Here is a 23,742-nt window from a genome sequence, read left to right as displayed (position 1 = left end):
CTCCACGCACCAAAGCATACCAGTACTGTCCATGGGATTTTCTTAGCAAAGATACTGGAATGCCATTTTCTTCTCCCATAGATTAAAGCAAACAGAGATAAGGTGATTTCCCCAGGGTCACACAGCTGGTAAGTGTCTGAGGCCAGATTTGAGCTCAAGTCTTCCTGACTACAGACCCAGCCCTCTATCCCTGTAGCCGCCTGACTTTGTCTTAGTTCATGGTAGGCACCTAATGAATGCTTTATTGACTGATGGATGACTTAAAAGAGAAGACCAAGATAACTGCATGATATACATAGAAATTAAATGATTTGCCCACAGTTTGCAGTTAGAAAATCTTAAGAGGCTAGATTTTAATCTAGGTTTCACTGACTCCAAGCCTATCATTCGTATACATCAAAGCACATTGCGTCTTAGTTATTATTGTAGCCATAAAATATTAAATAGTGATGGATACTGTATTAACAAAGATACTACCATACTACAGAAAGAGAGAATCTACATGGCTGTCATCCCTAAAAGCACCAAGCAATCTGTTCACATGAATAGAAAACAGTAATTGGAAGGAAATAACATAGTAAAACCTCTCCTTTAAAAAAAGTCCTCCTTGAAAGAAAGAAAGAAAGAAAGAAAGAAAGAAAGAAAGAAAGAAAAAGAAAGAAAGAAAGAAAGAAAGAAAGAAAGAAAGAACAACCATAATAGCTAGATGAATTTTCAGTCCTCAAGGCGAGGTGATGCCGTTATGTTTAAAAATTTTTTTTTCCTACTTTCCACTTACCTAAATCTAACCATACTCCAAGGCCCAGCTTAAATCCTATCTTAACCAAAACACCTTTGATTCTATAGTAAACTCCTCATCCTGTGTACTCCTATAGCCCTTACAATCCATAGCAGTCATTGGCTTTTATTAATTACTTTTTGTTGTTGTTGTTGTTGTTAACTGTCATTTTCATTTATCTATGCCATATACCCATCTAAATGGGAATTTTTACATGAAAAGAATTTACATCTTATATTTCCTGTGTATTATTATACACAGAGACTTGCACAATCTCTTTTACACTGATGCTCAACCAGAATTGACTTACTGATGAATTAGAGGAAGGCATTATACTAGATGAACTAAAGCATGATCCCTTCTACCTTATTTCAGTGATTCAGTAGATCAAATGCATAACAAAGCCTGCAATATACTTTTTGACAAAATATATTCAACAAACGCTGAATTAAATGGATGATCCCTAAGGATAAGATGGTAATATGTGATCTGGGTTTAATCCATCTTGATTAAATGGCTGTTAGCTAAAATAGATACCAGTTTATGCCAATTTTTTTTTTTCAGTGAGTGAGTCATTGATTTATTGAGCACTCACTCATTGTGCTAAATTGATTTATTGAACACTATTCTCAGACCATAGGAGTTACACATTAGAGGATGGTTTAGTTGCTATAATAAATAGGGACATTTCAAGTATTTTTGCATGAACCACTGCACAGTCACATGAAGGGAATACATTTAGCTTCATTAAGTCCTAATGAGGTATATGGGAAAGAATCTCAGCCATTTGCCCTTCAGAAATCAATCAGTAAGTTTTCTTGAGTGCTTAGTCCATGCTTAGAACTGAGCTAAGCACAGTGGGAAATAAGGATGAATGAGAAATACAGCAAAAGGAGAAGACACAGACCCTCCTTTGTCATTTACAATCAGATTGAGGAAACAGACCTAAATTAAAGCAATTCTGAGATTCTATCCCACACTCATCAGATTGGTGAAGATGATGGAAAAGGAAAATCACAAATGCTGGGGATGCTATAGAAAAACAGACACATTGCTGTATTGTTGATGGACCTGCTAATTGGCACAACCATTCTGGAAAACAATTTCGTACAAAGAGTTACTTAACAGTGCGTGTTTTTTGATCCAGCTATTCTACTGCTAGGTATATACCCAAAAATGATAAAAGAAAGAAGGAAAGACCTTACACGTACACAAATATTTGTAGCAGCTGTTTGAGTGGAACTAAACTCAGAAAATTAAAGACATGTCCATCCATTGGGGAGTGGCCAAACAAATTATAGTATATGAATGTGATGGGATACTGATGGGTTTAAGAAATGAGCAAAGAGATCATTTCCAAGAGACATGGCAAGAATTATGAACTTGTGCAGAGTGAAGTAAGTAGAAACAGAAAATGTGTGATATATCAGTATTAGAAAAACAATTTCAAAGATGTTGTATAGACTTATGAATGAAATGAGAATTATCACACTTGTCCAGAAATGATGATGCTGTAAAAAGATTATCAACCATGATTCCTGAAGCTAGATGATAAAGCACGCTAACTACTCCCTGACAGAGAAGTGATGGATTCAGTATATAGAATGTTTTTAGAACATGGCAAATGAGAACTTGTTTTGCCAGATATGCATATTTGTTATAAGGATTTTTTAATAGGAGAGAGGCAGAAGGGATTTAGAATATTTCTGTAAAAAGTAAATTTATTTTTTAAAAAAATAATGCATCTAAAGGACATGACAACTATGGATCAAAACAAGAGAATATTTAATTACATGACAAATTTTGTACTGCAGATAAAAATACCTAGGTTGCATCACAAAAGGAGAGATCAATGACGCTTAGAACAACTGAAGATGTGGTGGTACTTGATAGGGGCCTTGAAGAACCTTGAAGTTTGGACAGGTGCCACAGAAATAAGAAGACATTCTAAGTTTTGCAAATAACATTAACAAATATCCAAATGTAGGATTTGAAACAGTGTTCAGGAGCACACTGATTAAACATGGTGGACAAAATGAAAAGGTCTGTATTGTCCAATAATGGAAATTAATTTTAGATAGATTATAGAGGACCTTGAGTAAAAGAGGGAAGTTTAGACTTGAGTCAATAGGCAGTTAACATCACTGAAGATTCTCCAATATGGTGTGAATTGATGAGGATCTGGACTAGGATCATATCAATATTGAATAAAAAGGAAAAGATGAATATGAAAAAAGTACTCTGAAGGAAACAAAAATAGGAAAAAATGAGGTAAAAAATGAGAGGTAGGAGTCACATAGTACTCTAGGATTTTTGAGCTTAAAACTAGTAAACTCATGTTGACATTTATAAAGATAGAGAAGTTGGCATAGGACAAATGTTTTAGAAGAAAATTTTGAACTTAGTTTTGCCTATAAGGACTTTGCTTCAACTGTGGTGCACTGAAATAGAAAGTTAAACAGCCAGTTGGAAACACAGGACTCAAGCTTACTTGAGAAGATATGACTAAATGTGTCAATATGAGAGTTGTCAACAAGGTAGAAATTGAAGGTAAGAGAACTAATAACATTCTGAGGAAGAGTAAAGTAGAGGGCTACTGATTAAGTCTTGGGGAATGTCCTCGATTGAGAGATATTAAGAAGAAGAAGATATACAGACAAAGAGAAAAGGTATGGTTGGAGAGAAAAAGGAAGGAGAAAATTTGCATGTTCGTGTGAGCCAACACAGGCAAATTTTCTGCCTTTTTTTTCAGACAGTGAGTCATTGATTTATTAAGCACTTACATTGAATGAGTATATTGAAGTAAATGAATTTACTGAACATGATTCTCAGACCATGAGCATTCTACAACAAATAATATTTTAGTTGATATAACCAACATTTCATGGTTATATTATGTTATAGAGTGGAACGGAGGAAAGAATTTCAGTGAAGAAGAGGGTGGTGAATAACGTCAAACAAATCAGAAAGGTCAAGGTAAATGAGGAAAAATAAATGAATGTCCAGTGGATTTGTCATTGAGAAAGTCATTGGTAGATCTCCAGTGAAAAGTTCTAAGAGATGGGTGGGGATAAAAATCAATATTTCAAGGACTTAAAGAGGGAAAGACTCATGCAAGAAAGCTGAAAGAGATGGACAAGGAATAAATATGGATGTAACAAAAAAGAAATGAGGCAGCTAGGTAATGCAATGTATAGAACACTGGGTTTAGATTATTATTTTTTTAATTTTTTAAAATTAATTAATTAATTAATTTTTCGTTTTCAACATTCACTTCCATAAGATTTTGACTTCTAAATTTTTTCTTCCTCCCTCCTCTCTACCCTTCCCAAGACAGCATGAATCTGACATAGGCTACACATATACAATCATATTAAACACATTTCCACATGAGTTATGTTGTGAAATAAGAATCAGAACAAAAGTGAAAAACCACAAGAAAGAAAAAAGAGGAAAGAAAAAAGAAAGAAAAAAAGAAAACTCTGCCTGCTCATCATTTCTCATGAAACGATAGTATTCCTTACATTCATATACCATGACTTGTTCAGCCATCCTGCAATTGATGGGCATCCCTCAGTTTCCAATTCTTCACCACCAAAAAAGAGTTGCTATAAATATTTGTGTACATGTGGGTCCTTTTCCCTTTTTTATGATTTCTTTGGGATATAGACTAGTAGTGGTATTGGTGGATGAAAGGGTATGCGTAGTTTAATAGCCTTTCGGCCATAGTTCTAAATTGCTCTCCAGAATGATTGGATCAGTTCCAAACTCCACCAACATTGCATTAGTGTGTTCCAATCCCCCATATCTTCTCCAACATTTATCATTTCCCTGTTTTGTCATGTTAGCTGATATGATAGGTGTGATGTGGCACCTCAGAGTTGTTTTGATCTGCATTTCTCTCATCATTAGTGATTTAGAGTATTTTTTCATATGATTATCAATAGCTTCAATTTCTTCATCTGAAAACTGCCTGTTTGTATCATTTGAGTACTTATCAGTAGGAGAATGACTTGTATTCTCTTAAATTTGACTCAGTTCTTTTTCAGAGATATTGGCTGTAAAAATCATTGCCCACCTTTCTGCTTCCTTTCTAATCTTGGTTGCACTGGCTTCATTTGTGCAAAACCTTTTTACTTTAATGTGATCAAAATTATTCATTTTGCATTTCATTGGGCTTAGATTCAGAAAGACTTGTCTTCACAAGTTCAAATCTGGCTCAGACATTTACTAGCTGTGTGACCCTATTTGCCACAGTTCTTCATCTGTAAAATGAGCTGGAGAAGGAAATGACAAAATACTCAGTATCTTTGCCAAAAAAAATCCCAGATTGGTTTGGGAAGAATCAGATATAACTGAAATGACTGAATAACAACAAAAACAAGAGGAAATGAGGTTAAATGAAACAGAGTTAAATGACAATTGTTTCAATATGCCTGGAACTAAATTATGTTTCATCAAAGGGAAGGAATTGGGGAACAGGGAGTTCCTGGAGGGAGAGAAACGTTAAATGTATAAACTAGATCCCTTGAAAAATCAGGGAGACTTGAGCTATAAGCATAAATGAGGGAGTTAATATTAGAAGGATGATGGGGCACCATTTCCTACAAAACTAAAGAGAAGGGTGAAAAGATGGAATCAGAGAAAACAGATATTAGGAGTCATTTATGGCTAAGAATTGCTTCATTGAGCAATGGGCAAAAAAGTATAAGAATTTATGTGATAACAAGAGCATTTGAGCTGAGTGCCCTAAAATCTAGCATGGACAGAAGGGTGGAAATGGACAGAGTTGATTGATTGTAAATCCTTATGTGTATCAAATGAAGTTTCTGGGGTGTGAGAAAATAGGTATAGATAAGCTATAAAATGACTATGGTTGGAGAGGGGAATACCAGGCTTTAGTCTCTGAAGTAAAAGTAAAATTACTGTTAGCCTACTCAACCTCCACACCTCACCTTCCTCCTTTCCCACCCCTCTCACTTCTTTCTCTGTTTCTGTCTCTCTGTCTTGTCTCATGCACACATGAAAACTCTTGGCTGAAAAGTGATTAAAATATACTCAGATTTTTAAAAACATGGTAGCAAAATAAGAAATACTTAAGCATTTGAATTCACAGGTATTAGAGTGTGAGAGAGTGAGCAAGAGAAAGTTAGCAACACACAGAGATAAATTATGCATTCTCTTTTAAACTTATTTTTTATGTGTAAACTAAATAAAAAGAATGATTTGGGGAATGTTTTCTTGATTCTTAAAAACTCAATAAGGTACGTAATTTATTTCAAGTAGTTCTCCCTGCCTAGAAGACCATGCTATCTACCTCTCTTGATAATGGTGTTCCTTTCAGTATTTTTCAAGTGTTGTCATTCCTTTAGAAATGTGTTTGCCTCAGAAGCATTTAACAAAAGGTACACTTTTGTGAGAAGGCGTAGGAAGCCATATAAACGCTCATATATTACATGTCCCAGGATGACTTTTAAAGAGCCAGAATGTCCAGGTAAATTAGTCACCAAGTTTGAATTAAAATTTTTAAAAAGGGACTGGATATGCATAGCTAACAATATATTACTGAGGCTTTTTAAAACCTGGTCCAAAATAATGAAAAAAGAAAATTGTCTGGAGGCACCAAAAGATCTAAAAATGAGATATGAGGGGCTTAGTCTAATCCAGCCTTTTCCACATTTATATAGATTAAGCTATATACCTAAGGGGTCCTTGAGTGGTAACAAAGCTGTAAACAATTCAGAAGCAGACTCAGGTTCCCATGGAACGTACAAACACATTTAATCTTTCTGAACATACACAAGACTGATTAGACCAGGAATTTTTAAGTCTGCGTAGTACTAATTTTCATTGAAGTGTTTATTCTAGAGAGACTAAGAAATTTGATCTTGATCTGTGTTTGTTATAACTCTCGACTGCCCTCTGTGGTATTTATAAGAGCAGCAAGGATGATAAACCTTCTTAGGCAGGTAGCTGAAACTAAAGACATTATGTAAATTAACAGGTGATTAAGATCCAGAAATATTTTCCCCAGTCAGATTTTAAAGTTCTGAACTCCGTTTCTACTTTCCCCTGCATTCCAGCCTGCCAACAATAACAAATAGGACTTTTGGGAAGTAATGAAAGCTCATAAAGTCTGGGACTAGAAGAATGTAGTCTAAATAATAAAGAAATTCTAAGGAAGTGTAAAGATTTGCCCAGGAAGAGACAGCTGCTGGTGTCTAAAGTGAACTCTCCCAGCTTTCTGCCACAGCAGTAGTTAGGACGGGGGAAAGTATTGCTGGTTATCCTTTGACAAAGCCAACATTTGTTTATTAAGCACCTACTATGTGCTAAATGCTGCAGAAGATGGATGGCCCCTGATTTCAGAAATCAGAATAAAGCATATGAAGTACCAAATAATTGGATTTTTAAAAGCCTTAAAAATGGTTCAGCCAGGCTGTTTTTTCCTACCTTGAATATGGAAATTGGTGGATAGTTGGTGGGGAGAAGGGCTTCCCCCTTCTCCATAGAAGTTACTTCCTCAGATGATGGCCATGAGAGCTAGTCTGGAAGCAGGACTGATGGTCCGGCAGGTGCTGCCACCTTCACAACTCTCATGCCTATTTTCTGTTGTTCCAGGAAGGTCACATCACCACCACCTTGACCACAATCTAACCTAAGACTTTAATAAGAATAGCTCAAGACTAAGAACCCAAGAGCCTTGGGAGTAGCAGTCCCTCTGCCCCAAACCACCGCACCTATTTTCTAGTCCAGTCCTCACAGCCAACACTGAGGGGAGAAATCCTTGTGGAGAGGGGATCCATATTCCTCATCACCATCAGCAACAACTTCTGAACAGCTACCATCACTAGGCAGATAGGCACAGGAACCCTGAGAGTGACTGGATCCCCTAGACCGTAATTCCTATTTCCAGGCTAGCCCTCAGGACCATCACCTGGGAAAGCAATTTCTATGTAGAAGGGACTAGACATCAACTTCCTATCAACTGTTAATTACCAACTTGCTATATATATATATATATATATATATATATATATATATATATATATATATATATATATATATATATATATATATATATATAGGGCAGGCAAACCAGCCTAGCTGAAAAACAGGAGGGAGCATGTGCATGTGCTATGTCATGTCATGGCTAGTGAAGATGTAGAAAGGAAAATTCTTGCCCCCAAAGTCCTTGACAATATGAGAAAATGACATCATCCTATCAATGGAAACCACATGAAAGAAGTGGAATTAATATCAACTTTACTACTACAGACTAAGGACCATGGGCCTTTTCCATTTGACTTGCAGCTAAAACTTTCCATATGTTTTGTCTTCCGCTTTAAAATGGGAGCACGTTGACCTGTTTTTCATATCTGTATCTCCAGTTCTTAACATAATGCTGCAAAACAATAAGTGCTTACCACATGCTTCATTCATTCATTAATTCAACAATAAAAGATTTTAAAAGGCAGTATGTGATTTAGTGCCAAAGTATAGGAACCAGTTCAGAGTAAGGAGTAATCACTGTAGATTTGAGTGGGCCAGGAAGAACATGAGCCTTAGAAGTTAGGTAAGTTAGGTTCAGATGAATAGAGAGGATGGGTAATGTCATTGCTGAGAGGGGAAGGACATGAGCAAATGTTTGGAAGGCAGGAATGCATAAGATGAACTTTGAGAACAGTGAGCAGATCTATTTGGTTTGAATGGAGAATTAGTATATAGGGAGAATCTTATGTTGAAAGATTTTCGGGTCTAAGTCTAACAAAGTGCAAAGGTGTCTCTAAGTGCAATACATATTATACTTAGTGTATAATCATCCAGGCTCTATTTCAGTATCAGTGATGGAAAGACAAGGAGATTAGTGGGAAATGATGAAGGCTTGGATTAAAATAATGATGGCAGGAATGAAAAACAAGGGTTAAATATAAAAGATATTACAGAAGAAGAACTGATGGGATTTGATATCAAATTGGATATTAATATGGAGGAACAAAGTACTAAAGATGAGACTAGTACTATGAGCCCAGGGATTGCATTTCTGTTGGCCTGAGGACCAACCTAGCTAAATTCACATTGCCTCACCACTGAGTTGGCTGATAAGTCATGCTTTTTTTGTTTTTGTTTTCGTTTTGGACATAGACATTCTGAGAGGCCATCTCATAAATTTAAAGAGGGATGACAATCTGCATTTAGTGGAAGGAGTGCCAATCTCCTTGAAATTATGGGCAAGATGAGTGGTATTTTTCATTTCTTCCAATTGGTGGATGTGAATATGGTTGAGGAAAGCAGTAACAGCAAATGAACTGCCGGCTACATAGATTATAGAAAGAACAAGATCTAATTTTTGTGGACTCTGTCTATAATGCCAAAAGGATGAGCTTCTGTTAAGGGGCAAAGTGAATTTCAAAAAGACAAGGAAGGGTATACTTGGCAAATTTCTCATAACTCAGAGGAAGAGACCTTTATGCTAAATTTTGAGAGTAAGGGATAAAAATGTTTTGATAAAACTGTAAAACACTAGAGCAGCAGTTCTCAAAGTATAGTGCAGGGACTGCTGGCTGTCCCTGAGATACTATCAGGAGATCTATGAGTTCAAAACTAGTTTTATAGTAACATTATGACATTTTCATTTCTAATATTGTAAATACAAATAGATATAACCCACACAAACAAAATCTTTTTATGGGCTTCAACAATTTTTCAGGGCATAAAGGGATCCTGAGGCTAAAATGTTTGAGAATCACTGCATTAGAGGGCATTAAGTGAAATAAAGAAAAATGAACTATAGTGACAAAAAGCGCACAGTAATTCTCAGAAGAACGTAACAGAGAAGGTCGAGAGCAATAGATTTTGTTTCAGATGTCCACATCAAAATATAAAGATTTAAAAAAATGTATTTCAAGTAAATATCTGCTCCCTATCTATTTCTATCCACTAGTCCTACTTCTACCTACTATAGAAGAATTCTTAACCTCTTTTTTATGCCATGGACCCCTTTGGCAGTCTGGTAAAATTCTCAGAGTAATGTTTTCAAATGCATAAAAGATATACAAAATAATAAAGGAAAACAATTATTGTGAAATACAGATATGAAAATATAGAACAAAGTTCACATACCCACAGGTCACCAACTCCTGCTGTACAGATTCAAAGAATCAAGTCAAATATTTCTATTACTTGATAGCCCTTCAATTATAATATCACCTATTCAGTGCAGTTTTAAGCTACTGAAGCTTTAATCTATACTGAATTTTTTGAGATACTATGTATAATATTTAGGCAAGCATGATTTTCAAGTGCATTTCTAAATTATTCTTTTAATGATATAATTTTTATTTTTAAATTACTTAAGCTAATATGCTCACTTCTCTAAAAAGAATTTTTATTGTAGCTAATGCAAATTAACAGGTTTGGTTGAATTTGTGTTTAAATAGGTAAAACTATAATATTAACTTGAAATCCTACAGTACAGTCCTTTGTAAATTAAGGGTATCTACTTTTCAAGAGCTACATTCCACTATTTGTAATTTTTAGCACAACTGCCAATAATGCACATTGACTAGTTGCTTGATGGCTGCAAGATGCCTTACAATAAAATAATTTTACTGGTTTTAAACCAATAAATAGTGTATCTTCCTTAATTTCTAGACTTTAGCTTAAGAAGTTCATTTGTGAAGACACAAGACTAATGGCATTTGTAGAGCTATAAATAGAGAACTTATTTTATTTCTGCAATGATTTTCCCTCTTTTTACTCTAGTAACTCCATAAAATATTAGGCTTTTCCCAAACTGGAAAAGTTGAAATATTATAGGTAAAACTTGTCTGTCTCATGACTCATTAAGCTGTTTAGTATATCTGCAAAACACTCTAGTTGCATAGTGCTCACATTAACTAAATATGTGTGCATGTACAATTAGAATAAGCATATGTGCAAATATATCACACATGTCATATATGTATAATACATATATACACATGTATATATGTATACATGTATAGACACACACATATCTATCTATCTATCTATCTATCTATCTATCTATCTATCTATCTATCTATATATAATTCCCTTAGTATCATTTCCAATGAATAGCCATAACAAAGTCAACATCAAAGATCTGTGATTTCATTAGGGTGGAACCATATGCCCCCAAGGCAGACTATATCGCATCTATATCTTAGTAGGCAAGTCTTAGAGGGTTGGTTGAGGTTCAAAGAGGTTAAATTTTATGCAGCAAAGGGAGCATTTTAATCAACTTTTCCAGGCTATTTAGGCTTAGTGCTCCAACAACTTGTGATATATGCCTCTCAAATAAATACTTGCTAATTGAATGAATATAAAGCACATTCTCCAGAAAGGAAGAATGGGTTCTTTAATTTGATAATATGGTCCTAATATTTATCATTGCATTTGACTAGAATTGTGTTTCCTCTGCCTTGATTCAGTTTATGTTGCTGTAGTCTTTGTGTATGACTTTCTTTGGCTCTTCTTTCTCCATAGTGTACCACTTCATACAAATACTCCTGTGTTCTCCAGACTGTACACATTTGACATTCTTCCCACTGCAGTATACATTTTCCTCATCAAGCTATGAAGCTACACTTTCAAATGGTTATAATTATGAAATGTTATCTTGCCTAAAAGATTTGCTTTTCAGTCTACAATAAGCTCCTGAAAATAACGTTCAAAGCTGAATTAAAACTGTTAACAATTTCCCATGTGGAGCTGAAGCATCCGTGCTGCCAAAATGAACAACAGGCAGGCCAGATGTGCTGCTAGAATAGAGTGAACCCAGCAGGTGTAAGCCAGGGACATAGTCTGAGAGTGATAATAGAAGCACAGAGAGAAATATTGCACTATAGAGACACAATTCTGGGAGTTGGGGAAGACTATGTCAGGTAGGGGAGAAAGAGAGAGCTTTGAATCAAAAAGAGGCTCGCTGTTGGCACTCCTAGATTCATTACAAAAATAAATGCTAAGCAATTTCTAAGTATATGTTTAAAAAAATCCAGTTAAATCAAAGGCAATGACTGAAGAATTTAAGGAAGAATAACTGGTGGGACCAAATTTTACCATCCCAGGGCTGTAAAGAATAGTGGTCTTTGTTTCATTAGCAATAGGAATGAGCAGGCCAGCTGCAAGACCCTCCCAGAAGAGGCTAGAAAACTTTGCTTGTGACCCTAAATGGAACATCAAGGAGGTTTTGTAAGCCTTGAAAGCCTCAAATGGAAATAAAATAGGTCTGACCTATTTTTTATAAACCAATGAAATTTGTACATGTCGCTCATTCACAAAAAAAAAAAAATCCAGAAAACTTGACAGCTTTTCTATTTATCAACTAGTTAACCAAGATTTGTTTAATTCCAGGTATTTTGTTAAGTCATAGGAATGTTATTCAGTCTTTTTCAGCCATGTCCTACTCATCATAACCCCATTTGGGATTTTCTTGGCAGAGATACTGGAGTGGTTTGGCAATTCCTTCTCCAGTTCATTTTACAGATGAGGAAACTGAGGCAAACAGTATTAAATGATTTACCCAGGGTCACACAGCTGATAAGTGTCTGAGGCCAGATTTGAACTTTAAGATGAGTCTTCCTAATTCTAGGCCCAATTATTTATCCACTATACAACTTAGCTGCCCCAGTGATAGGAATACAGAGACAAAAATGAAAGTCCTGTCCTCAAGAAGCTCACCTTCTAATTGGGAGTGGTGGGTGGGGGGAAGGAAATAGTATGTGTATATGCAGATATATACCAAAAAACTTATATCTCATTCAACAAACAATTACTAAGTACTAAGACTTTATGTTAGGTGCTAGGGAAGATAAAAAGAAATTTGACCCAGCTCCTGCCCACAAAGAGATTACAATAATAATCACAATACAAAAAAACAAGCAGCTGTTTTCCACATTGCAAGCTTCATTCTTGTGTTGAATCTGGTCTCCATGTAATCTTTGGATTCGCCTGGAAGCCAGACAAAAATGAGAAACAGAAGAAGCTGCTTCTGTGGAATTGATTTCTTTTCTTTTTTTCTTCTCCTTTCTTGCATTTTACTATAAAGAATAGGCAGTGTTTCTGGTATTGGGGGCAGCTTTGGATTCACCCTCTGTTTCCTGGCCATACACGCCTCGCTTCTGTTTTTGACGAGTTTGGGGAATTTCTGTTGTTGAGGATCCTTAAAAACCCTTCAGTAAACTTTGATGTTCTTGATGTGAGAAGTACAGAATCTTAAGATCATCATTGATGTGAACTCTGGATCCATCTAATGAAACCCCTTTGTTTTACAGATGAGGAAATTCATGCCTCTAAGAATTAAGTGACTTACCCAAGGTCACACAGGTTATAAGTGTCAGAGGAAATATTTGAACCCAGATCCAATCATTCAATAGCTGGTGCAGTTTTTATTATAACGTTGAACATGAACAAAAGCTGGGAGCTAATATTTAACAAGAATGTCATTTCCTGGGCACATAGGCTAAAAGGTCAACTTATAATTGCTATTAGATTTTAATTACTCTTCTGTGTCATTTTTTATTTTTTAAATATTTTGGTTTTTTTCCAGTTGCATGTAAAAACAATTTTTAATATTAGATTTTTTTTTTACTTTTGAGTTCCAAATTCTCTTCTTTCCTCCTCTCATCCCTCCTTTAAAGGGCAAGCAATTTAATAGTATATTTTGTTCTGCATTCAGATGCCATCAGTTCTTTCTCTAGAGGTGGATAGCATTTTTCATCACAAGGCCTTTGGAATTTTCTTAGATCATTGCATTGCTGAGAATAGGTAAGTCACTCACAGCTGATCAATCCAATATTGATGTTAGCTGTGTACACTATTCTCCTGGTTCTTCTCACTTCATTTTGCATCAGTTCATGTAAGTCTTTTCAGGATTTTTCTGAAATCGGCCTGCTTGTCATCTCTTATAGCACAATAATATTCCACTATAATTATATAACACAATTTGTTCAGTCATTTCCCAAATGATGGGCATCCTCTCAATCCCCAATTCTTTCACACCATGAAAAGAGCTACTATAAATATTTTTCTATATATGTAAGTCCTTTTCCTTTTTTTAAAATAGCTTTGGAATAAAGACCTAGTAGTGGTATTGCTGGTTCAGTACTCCTGTATACAAAGCTTTATAGCCTTTTGTGTGTAATTCCAAATTGCCCTCCAAAATGTTGGGTCTGTTTACAACTCCACCAACAGTGCATTAATGTCCCCATTTTCCCACATTCTCTCCAACATTTGTCATTTCCCTTTTCTCTCACTTTAGACAATGTGATAGGTATGAGGTAGTACCTCAGAGTCGTTTTAATTTGGATTTCTCTAATCAATAGTGATTTAGAAGTTTTCTTTTTTCATATGACTATAGAGAGCTCTGACTTCTTTATATGAAAACAGCCTGTTCATATCCTTTACTTTATGTTGACTTTATGTTAAAATTGAGCTTTGCTGTCAGGGCGGGTAAAGCACTGTCCCAAGCTTCAGGTTTTTAGTGTTGCTGGTTTTAGAACCAGTTGTGGGGGTCCCTAAGTTTTCAGTTGTTCCAGTGTGGTATGATCTACGGAGAGATGTGGTCAGTGCTCTTTTGGATTGTGCTCTGGTTCGTGAGTGACCACAAGTAGTCTTTTCCATCCTGGAATGGTCACCAAGGTGCCCACTCAACTGATGTCCCACATTCTAGTGTTCCTTCTCATCTTGAACAGTGACCCAGAATTGCATGTGGGCAATGCAACAGAGTCCTGCACCCAGTGCCATCTACAGGTCCCCTGTATTCTCCTTCTGACCAGTTACTCACCATTTTAAAGGCTATGGGCTACTGCAGATTCAGTCACTCCCAAGGCCTGCTGCTGGCTTGCTAGAGGGCAGCCTGGGCTGGGCTGGGCTCCACTCTCACCCCAGGGAGACATCTTTCCTGGAAAGTTATCTCACTCTGTTCTTTCATTGGTTCTGCCACTCCAGAATTAATTTTGAGACATTATTTAAAGTTGTTTAGGAGGTGAATTTAGGCAGCTCAGGGTAGTGCCTGCCTTTACTCAACCCACTCTACCATATTTTGAGGCACATAGCTCAGGGGGAGTAGAAAAACAAAATAAAACAAAACAAAATTCTCGAGTCTATCTTTTAACTACTGTATCTGTTAAATGTGGTTTAATGGAAAGAATCTTGGATTTGGGATGAAAAGAGCCAAATACTGGATATGTCATTCACTATCCATGGAACCTAGGGCTGGTCACTCACCTTTCTTCTTTTAGTTCTCTTCTGAGAATTCAGTCTGGGTTTAAATCCTGCTTACTATCTATATAATTCTTAGAAAGTTACATAATTTCTTTGAAACTCAGTTTCCTCATCTTTAAAATAAGGGGGATTGATTCAATGACCTTTAAAATTCCATCTAGTTGTGTATCTATGATCCTACAATCTAGGCTTATATGATACTTAAGGTCCATTGCAGTTGTGCCTAAAGTATTATTTTTAAAGAAATAAAGATTTCCTGCCCATACGGATGCTTGAGCAGAAGAAAGGCCACCCAGTTCCCCAATAACCCCTGAACCAAAATTCTGAAAATCCATGTAGACCAAATAATGATAAGGAAATCCAATGAGAAACTATAAAAGGTGCAATCTTCCACCAAATATATGCACAAAAAAGTTCATAAAAGCCCACAGCCAATAAGAAATTTGGTCCCATAAACAAAATGAGTGTCAACACAGCCAGAAATAGAAAACATTCAGGCTTTGAGGCTCTATGTTCAGAGATAACAAGCAAGCTGGTAAAGCTCTGGCATAGTTTAAAGGTCACAGTGTGGGGTCTTTGGAAGTCTTTGGGGGCAGCAGGCATTGACCATCCCAGTGCATAATATGCAATGTAAGAGCTGTGAAATGCTCATACTGGGCCAGTCCTGAGCCAGGGGTTCTCAGGTCACTAACACTCTCTCCTTAAATGCCAGAGAGAATTCTGAAACTACACTATTCTTAACCTCAAAGATAAAGGTGTGGAAACCCAGGGGTCCCAGGATCAGACCAAGCTGGGCTGACTTGCTTACCCACAAGTGCAATCAGAGGAGGATCCTGGACCTGACACAAAACCTAAACTCAAGAATTAGAGCTGGACAGATGAGCAAATAAAACAAAACACTAACTAGTATAAAAAATTAGTCCACAGCTAACTCTGTATGAACTTTAAGCAGAGTCTTAAAGAAAAATTACTACACAGACTAAAGGAATATCTAGAAAAAATAAAGCAAGAGATTGCACTAGATAATGAGATAGAAACTCTACAGGAAAGAATTGGAAGAAGAATAAATGGTTTAGAAGAGAAAATGGTAAATATGATCAAGAAGTGAAATCTGTGGAGCACTGGAAATATCCAGACAAATCAAAAACTACATGACAGAGCAAGAAATATTAGAACATAATCAAAATATTGAAAAACAGAACAAAACATGAGATATCTGGTACTTTAAAAATTGAAAATATGTCAAGGAGAAATAATTTCTGCATCATTAGCTTCCCTCAAATCCATGACTTAAAAAAAAAAACCTATACAATATCTTTCAAGAAATCATAAATTAAAACTCCTTGTATATATTTGGACCACAAGCTGAAGATAGAAAGAATCCACCAATTATCTGAAAGAAATCCAAAAAGGTAAAGTCCCAGGAATTCCTTACCCCAAAATCACAGCTTTTGTGACAAAGAAAACACATTGTAAGCATTTAGAAAGTAAGTAGAGTACCAAAGAAATACAATCAGGATCAAGGCAGTTTCAACTACAAATAAGAGGAAACCTTGGAGGAAATTATTCTAAAGGCAAAAGATATATACTAACAACCAAGAATCACTTTCTTTAAAGCATTTCCAGGTAAAAGACCAAAGTTAAGTAGAAACTTAAAGTCCAGAAAAACTTAGAAAGATATTTAATTGTGCACTTGTAAGGAGTTATGTAACAATGTAGCACTAATGTTCTAATGAGAAGAGCGGAAACAAGTACTTTTTTTCAGATCTCTGATGTCTTCAAAGGATTTAAAAACATAAAAATGTTTTTGTTCTGAGATTTTTGAAGAAGACGAAGGTAAAGGAAGGTAAAAGGAATACACTGGCGTGAGAAAGGAGGAAGAAAAGAGAATGCAACTTGCTATTTCTCAGAAGTAGTATAAAAAAATGCAGGAATGAGTTGTGGGTAGTGGCCATCAGATGAGCCTCACAGGTCTGAAAAGGACAAAGGAGAGTTGGACATCTATAGTTTGGCATGCAAATACATCAAACACTATAGGGAAACAAGTTAGGATATTAATAGAGGTTAAGAGGGTGGATAATACTAATGGGGGAATTATAGCAAACTACATTTCCTGTTCTTGAAGAAAGATTAAGGGGGTGAGAGGGAAGAAAAGGACTAGAATCTAATGCCTAAGGTTTCCTCTTAGCTAGGAATGTGCTAAACCTGAATGAACTGGCTTGTAATAGCTAGTTGTCAAAATTTAACTGTGAAAATTTCCATCTCAGAAATCAGTAAATGCTACAAATTAGGAAATCTATTGTATTGTTGATTAGAACTAAGAAAGCAATGGAAAAAAAATGTTAACAATGCAGATTAACATTAAAAGTGTGGCATGGGTACGTTGTTTTAGCAAGCTAGTTCTTAAATATTTCCTAGCACATTGCTCTTCTTAGGCAATTAGAGAAAGAATGAAGAAATTAATGACATATGTGTGCAATGGGATATTATTGCTCTATCAGAAATGATGAGATAATTTCAGAGAATGATGAATAGTATGAATGGACACAGTGAAATAAGCTAAAATAAGAGAACAATTTATGGATGAAAACATTGGTAAGAAAAACAGCTTTTAAAGACTTAAAAATTTGTTAACAAAGCAATTACCAACCATGCCTCCAGATGACATATGATTAATAGTTACCCATCTCCTGACAGAGAGGTGATGAATATAAGATGTAGAAAGAGATAAATGTTTTTGGGCATGGCCACTATGTGGATATAGTAGTAGTAGTAGTAGTAGTAGTAGTAGAGTAGTAGTAGTAGTAGTAGTAGTAGTAGTAGTATAATAATAATAATAATAATACTGCTACTACTACTATTCTTACTACTATTACAAGTGATAATTCTATTATAAATATTAAGCTTATTTATTACAAGTTTTATCCCTTTCTTCTTTCTGATTAATAGAGAAGGGTGTGATGAGAGGGAGTTTATAATAGTGATGCCCCCTGATCCCAAAAGAGGGTTATTGCAGCATTTTTAAAAATTAAAAGAAAAGAATAAAATTTAGAAGGAAGCACAAATAAGGGAAGTTTTGAAAGAAACTAAAATTCATTTTTTTCTTTAAAAAAGCAATGTAAAATGAAGAATTATAGTTTCATATAGAACCCTCTTTTGTGGTCTACCATGTATATGAAAATGTATCTCCTGTGATATTTAGCATAAAAGTAAAGAAATTTTAAAAAATAAAGTAAATGGTTACTGTTGATCGACCTTACACTTATTCATTATAAACTTAATGAATTTTGTCATGAACGTCTTGATTCCCTGCTCCCCTTCTTTTTCAAGGATTACCATTAGTTTTGTTATGATATGAATGCACAGGGAATTTTGAACCAGCTTAAATTTTTAAAAGACGTACAAAATTATGTAAGGCTGGTGATGAGATCTAAGAATAGAAAGTTTTTTTCTTTTTTTACCTATAATAGGGAAAAAGAAGAGTTAAAGAATGGGATAAAGGCATGATTAGGAGTGGAAGCGGTTACGAGGGTGAAAAAAAACCCTAATATTTATATGAATCAAAGATCATTTCAAATACACCCTGGGAAGAAGGTGCTATTATTATTGACACTTTATAGATGACAAAACTGAAGCAGTTAGAGGCTGACTTGCTCAGGATTACAAAGCTATTAATTGTCTGAGGCTGTATTTGAATTTACATCTTGACTCCAAGTCCAGTGCTTGATTTACTGGGCCACCTATCCGTGTCTAATGACACAGATGATAATTTCCTAATGATGGAGAGGGAACAGGACTACATGACTTCGTTTTTTTCTGTTTTCTCTAACAAGGAGAATTATCTTGGTTATGAAGGAAGGAACCATACCAGAGACCATTTGAGGGAAAGGGGATATTTAGCCTAGAGAAAACGTATGAGGTACAAGATAGCTATTATCAAGTATTTGAAGAGCTATCATATGGAAAATTAGATGATACATTTGGCAACAGAAGCCAGGTTTATGAGTAATATGCTGAAAGTGCAGATAGGAAGATTTTGGCTTAATGTAAGGCAACATCTTTATAATTAGGAATGCACAAAAGTTGAAAACTCGCACATGTAAGATAGTGAATTCTCCAGTCATCAGAGATAATAAAGTTCAACAATAATTTCTGAAAAATGATTTAGAGAGACTCCTTGGTCAGGTATGGGTTAGACTGGGTACTCTCTGAGGTTGGTTGGAGTTTTATTGATCTCAAGTGGCTTCCCTATATAAATACCAATATTATCTTGATGGTGTTGGATGGATACAAATCATAAATCACTATAATCTCAGAAGTGAATGGTAAATGACACAAAAAGCATTAGCGATATCATCAAAAGCCTGTATAATGTGGAAAATTAGGTGGACTAGTCATGTAATGACAGTGAGAGATAATAGCTGTACACCTAGGACATCGCGCCTGTATCCATGAAATATTAAAAGAACCCATCGAAGACTTCTAACATGTTGGGTAAAGATAAGGAAAACTATTACATAAAAATGAGAAAGCATGACTAGGTTGTGATTCAGAAAGCTGAAGAAAATACCCACAGAGACAAGGTCATGAATTTATTTCAGTATTAACACACATACATATTTATATTGCCCATCCTTCTACCTATCCCCCCATCAAAAAAGTGAGGGCTGTTTTTTTTTTTACTTTCTTTCCTTTCTGAAGCTCTGAAGATGGAAATATGAGTGTTTACAACACCAACATAGGATTTTTAGTGCACACAATAATTTAGCATGTCAGATCTATATTTGGAAAAAGCCTCACAGGTCATATAAAAATAAGCAAACTGAGGCCTCAGACTTAATTATGGAAGTTATCTAACTTGCTCAAAGTTGCCTACGTAGTAAACTTAGAGGTATAATTTGAATCCTGGTCCTACAATTCCAGAACTATTGCTCTTTCTGCCATACCTTTATATACTACATCCTAACAGTATTAATAGGTAAGTGGTGCAGTAGATAGAATTCTGGGCCTGAAGTCATCTTCCTGAGTTCAAAAGTGTCCTCAGACATTTACTGGCTGTGAGACCCTAGACAAGTCACTTAACCCTGTTTGCCCCAGTTTTCTCATCTGTAAAGTGATCTGGAGAGGGAAATGGAAAACAATTCCAGTATCTTTGCCAACAAAACCCCAAATGGGGTTATGAAGAATCAGACATGACTGAACACACACTAGATTATTGTTGTTATTATTAGTTCTTTTTTTTTTTAAGTTGAACCTCAGCCTCACAGGGTTTTTGCAAACAATAATAATGGTTTTTGACATCAAGATAGAAGGATGCTATTCCTCTGCCTTTCTTGAGAGTTTGAATTCATTGCCAAGGCACACATGAAGTATTTTTGGCTGTGTTTTTTAATCTGAATTGCAACACCGGGACAGGTGTGGTATTCCTTTATGATCCTGAGCTAGTTACAAACACATTTTGTTCTTCTCTTTACTGAAAGCATAAAAATAATAAAATGTGGTATACATTAAGTAATTACCAAGGGGTTAAACAAACCTTAGCACTTCACCTAGAATTCAGGTTTAATCCTATAGCATTTAAATGGTTATCAGTATGCTTTGAAATGTTGATCAGCTGGAAGACTGACAGCTCTATATCTAGGTGACTTGCCAGGAAAAAAAAATATTCTCTGTTGCTGCCAGAGTTTCTACCAGCTGCTAGAGGAAGATTACCAAACAATCCATCTACCCTATTTTTGCAGGAAAATAGCTGTGAAATATGGGGAAATAGTGTAGAGAAACAGGACATTTAGTCACCAAGTTTAAATGCTTTTAAGTCTTAATTTTTGGCTGAGCATCTACTTTCTGAGAAAATCCCCAAACTGAGAGCAATTCTATGTGGCCAGATTGCACTGTTAGTGCCTATTAGTATGATTTCAATCAGATCACTGGGATGTAAGGGGGATTGCAGGTGAGGTGGATGCTGTTACATTAGGTATGGGGAATAATCCATGCCTATTGCCTTACTTTACACCTTAAAAGCCTGTTCTCCATGCTAAAGTCTATGATTCCTCTTTGGGTTGGATATCATTGGAGAGTTTCTCAATTCACCCCAAGATATGTGTTCTTAATAGAATCAAAGCAGTTTTGTCCATGGAGATAATGCCCCTGAAATGAAGAGGCTACACAGAAACATCGAGATTTGCCCGGGAACAATGTGGATAATTTGAATTTGTGGGATTTCCTGCAACACGCAAATCATAACATTTGAATGCAGGATCTGTAATTCCACTTTCATGGACAACTTCCAACAACTAGGTCGGATTGACAACCACCTATTATTTTGTAGATAAAATATAGGAAGTTGCCAGGGGCATGCAGAGGTTAAACAATTTGCTCAGGAACACAGCTCGTAAATGTTAGAGGCAAAATTTGAACCCAGGTATTATTGATGATATATCCAGCACTAAATCCACTAAAATCCACAGCCTCATTTAAACACATTTCAATATTGTTTTACTCTGTGGTATTTTTTTTTGGGGGGGGGGATGGAAGGGAAAGGAGTCTAGACCAGTCATTTCGTCAGTGTGGAGAACCTCAGGTTAGAAATGGACTATTTAAATTCAGAAAAGTATCACAACTGTAATTTATAGAACCAGAATGTTGCCTGAGGCACTGAGAAATCAGATGACTTCCTTACGGTCACACAGATCATGGAAGTGCCAGAGACAGAACTTTAGTCAAAATCTATCTGACTTCAAAGCCAATCAGTACCATGATGGCCTCTCCAAATAAATGAAGGATACAAAAAGTTATGACTGACATCACTGCATTAATTTTTTGTTGTTATTTATTTAGTGGTAATAATTGTTGTGTACAATGCTTTCCTTTCCATTTTTTGCACCTGTTAGTATAATTCACAGAAATGCATGACCATTAATCATTTGCTGTAACTTTTGAATTTGCATGGCACTTGTCTCTATCATATTGATTGTTTCTCCTCTCTGATATGCAATGTATCATTGTGTCAAGGTTGTATTACCAATGGGACAGATGAACTTAAAGGGCTCTATAAGTGTTTAATATAATAATAATAATATAATAATAATAATAATAATAAGCAAGTCTCAGATAGGTTAAAATCAGCATTAGTGAGGACGCCCACAATGATAAAATCTCAGGTCTTGGAATTACTGAAGTACTGATCTTCTGAGTCAATAATGGTCTTCTTTTTAAGATATTACCTGACATTTTGTTCTGTGTTTCTCTGATGTACTTTAAAATTAACAATGTATGTTATCTATCGCTTGGCCTACCAAACTATAAACCTCACGAAGACATGGACTGTTTGAAATGGATGTAGTATGCTATAGTGCAGGGGTGGGCACCATGTGGCCTTCTAGGTCCTTGGATGCAGCCTTTTGACTGAGTCTAAGTTTTACAGAACAAATCTCTTTATTAAGGAGATTTGTTCTGTGAAGTTTGGATTTAGTCAAAGGATTGCACTTGAGAACCTAGAAGGCCACATGTGGCCTTGAGGCCACTGGTTCCCCATCTCTGCTATGGTGGAAAAATTCTTGTCTTTGAAGTCAGAGAATGTGGGTCCACATCCTCCCTCTGTTTGCTTGTGTTGCTTAACCTCCCTGGCTCAACCACAAAAATAAGAAAATGACTCTAAATTATTTAAGAGTTTCTTTCCAGTTCTTAATCTATAATCTGTACCTTGGGGCATCTCTGTCAGCTTATTGTATAGTGCTCTGCTTATAGGGTTACGGATTGAATCTGTTACTTATTTGGTATAGGGAACTCACAAGTGAGGGCTGCTCCATGAATTCAGGCCAATACTTTCTCTGTAACTTAGAATATCTAAAACTTGCTTTGAGGAAACTACAAAGCACAGTATTTGGCACATAACAGACACTTAGCAATTTGACTAGGGTAACCCAGCCAGGATGTATCAGAGATGGGGCTTGGCCTGAGATCTTCCTGGCTCTGAGGTCACCTTTCTATTTATCATGCCACAATGCTTCTTTGTACTCAGAGAGGCACTTTCATGTTATTATATTGTTATTTAGCCATTTCATATTCATATAACTTGTTTCCTTAATGAGACTACAGCCTGTTGATGTACAAGGAGCATTGCCTAATGGGGTGTGTCTGTGGCAAAATGACTCAAGTTTTGTGAGGAGATGGTGGAATCAGTCCCATTAATTATCTTATCACCTAAAACACAGAGAAGGATGATTGACTCAAAGTGGGTACTCGATGATAGCAAAGCTCTAATCTTGTTTTGGCTAACTTCCTTATAAAAAAGTATTTCATAACAAAATTGATATTTATATAGATCTATATGTTTATAAAGCCTTTTACATATATATTATCTCAATTGATTTTCACAATGACCTGTGGGATAGATACTATTATTATGACCATTTTTTAGGTGAGAAGCTGAATCTGACAGAGGTTAGGTGACTTCTGAAGCTTCCCACAACTAGTAACCATTTAAAATAGCATTTAGATCCAAATTTTCCTGATTCCAAGACCAGCATTCTATCTCCTATTCTCTTAATATTCTTCCTTATTTATGGCTTCTAATTTTGTCATTAATTTTCCTAATGTTAAAATGAGGAAAAAATGGATTTGGATTTAGAAATCTGTGTTAAAATTATGACTCCGTACTTCTGTGACCTAAGCTAACTTATTTCACTTCTCTGAGTTTCTGTTTCTAAATATATAAA

The 23,742-nt window shown here is 35.7% G+C and overlaps 1 protein-coding gene across 1 annotated transcript in view; it reads right to left on the bottom strand.

The window, feature by feature from the left end:
* The window catches only part of LOC110195665 (bifunctional heparan sulfate N-deacetylase/N-sulfotransferase 3), a 214,490-nt gene that overhangs the window by 111,839 nt on the left and 78,909 nt on the right, over positions 1–23,742 (bottom strand). The window lies entirely within an intron of this gene.

This window comes from Phascolarctos cinereus, unplaced genomic scaffold (genome assembly GCF_003287225.1).
Source record: "Phascolarctos cinereus isolate Bilbo 61053 unplaced genomic scaffold, phaCin_HiC Scaffold_9;HRSCAF=440, whole genome shotgun sequence".
Taxonomy (NCBI): domain Eukaryota; kingdom Metazoa; phylum Chordata; class Mammalia; order Diprotodontia; family Phascolarctidae; genus Phascolarctos; species Phascolarctos cinereus.
Note: the sequence above shows the minus strand (reverse complement) of the source record. Positions and strands in the feature narration are given on the sequence as shown.